The sequence below is a fragment of the Chaetura pelagica genome, unplaced genomic scaffold (assembly GCF_000747805.2).
Source record: "Chaetura pelagica isolate M959 unplaced genomic scaffold, ChaPel_1.0 scaffold271, whole genome shotgun sequence".
Lineage (NCBI taxonomy): Eukaryota > Metazoa > Chordata > Aves > Apodiformes > Apodidae > Chaetura > Chaetura pelagica.
In genome coordinates, this window is record NW_009952106.1 from 1665832 (window position 1) to 1667741 (window position 1910).

The following is a 1910-nucleotide window of genomic DNA, read 5'->3' on the forward strand; positions in this document are numbered from 1 at the left end:
GGATCTGCAGCTCCCAAGATGGGCGCTTCGAACCAGCGTGACACAGCCACCCGGCACGCTCAGCCCTGCAGCCCTGCCCCACGGCGCCCGCTGCGGTGGGGCGAGCCCCAAACTTCCCTCCCTGTGCCCAGATGCCTTTGGCATTGCTCAGGTATCCACAGCAGGAGCCAGCGCACACCACACTGCCCAGGCTGGAAGGGGCCTCTGGGGACCACCTGGTCCAGCCCCCCAGGCAAGCAGGGTCACCTGCAGCAGGGCTGTGGGGCAGGTGCCACTGCCATGGGCCCACGTGAGCATGTGGCTTACCCTGCCTTTCTCCCCAACCACCCTGGTTCCCACTCAGCACAGCTGCTGCTGAACACTCTGGAGGTTTCTCTCTGCAAGGCAGCAGAGCAGTCCTTGGGTAAATAGCCCAGGAGCCAGCAACCCACTCAAAGCAGTGGGCTGAGATGCCAGTGCTGGCCTGCTGACTCCCCAGAGTCCTGTTCCATGGGAGCAGGGCACTGGCTCCACAGAGGCAGCTCTCCTTGTCCTAAAGTGCTGGGACAGCTAAGGGAAGGCAGGAAACACTGAAAAGGGTGCAAACTCTTGGCATGTGCATAGGGCATAAATCTGGCTGCTAACTCAAAGGGCTATCCAAGCCAGAAGCTTTTCTAGAGGAAAATCTTCTACTCTCCATCACTCTGCCTGCCCAGGGATGTTCTAAACCCCCTATTCTTCTCCAAGGCCGCGCCAGCCCGTCTCTCTTATTGCCCCAAATCTATGGAGGTCAGCCTTTTCCCATCATTCCCCCCCTCCAACTCCTGCTCTGCAGCCAGCACCCTGGCAGCCTCTCCCAGCAGTGAGGCAATCGCTGCCTGCAGAGCTGGAGGGACAGCTCCTACAGTCCAAGCCGCTGCCCAGAGACAGGCAGGGGGGCTGTGTGAAGAGGAATCCCAAACGCAGCCATCTGCAGAGCCTCCAGCACCCATCCCACCACCTCCCTGGCCCTCACACTGCAGCTCACCAAGGGCCAGGGCACTGCCCCTGCCCACAGGCTCCCCAGACCCTCTCCCACCCTGCCTACCGGCACCGGCCATGGCTGCGGACGCAGAGAGCTGTGTGCTGCTGAGACACGGGCTCCGTGTGGGTTATTCTTAGCTCTGTGGCTCAAAATACTTGGGAAGGCTGTGCTCGGTAGCAGACAGGAGGTCACGCAAGCGCAGAGCAAGGAAAAATACTTCAGACCCCAGGATGGGACAGGAACCACGTGTGGCCTTGAGCAATGGGGTCTGTTGCTGACAGCCCCCCCATCCAGGCTGATGCTGATGGACACTGCAGATCCTCCACCGGGGAGGAAAGGGTGAGCAGAGACAAGCTAAACTCCTGGCACAGTTTTCCATGCCAGGCAGCATCCAACCCACGTTATGATGCTTTCCAGTATTGAAGACACCTCTGAGCCCGCCCAGGTGCCACCAGAAAGACATGCTCATCCCCGATACCTGGTGCATCTTTAGCATGTGTCCTGGATAGCATCATTGCTGAAGTCCAGCCAAAAATCTCTGCAGATCTCTGTTTTGCCAGCTGCTGTTGGATACTGAAGTAGGGAGCAGAGTCTCCCTCACCCTCCTTAAAACCAGTCAGGCCCGGCCACCGCATCCTGCCGCACACTCAGCTCGGGGCGAGGAGTCACAGCCACCCACAGGGACCCACACTGCGCAGGCAGCTCTCAAGCCCTTACCAGCCCTCTAGGTGACATCCTCATTTCCTACAAGCTTCCCCTTAAGCTCCCGAATCCCCCCTCGACAAGATGCGGCGTCAGCTTGGCGTGGGTATCGCATCCCGGGTGCCTGCGGTACCCAGTCCACTCGCCGCCCTGATTAGGAAGCCTCTGGGTCTCTGCGGCTGCGGTATTTTTTGCAAAAAAAACC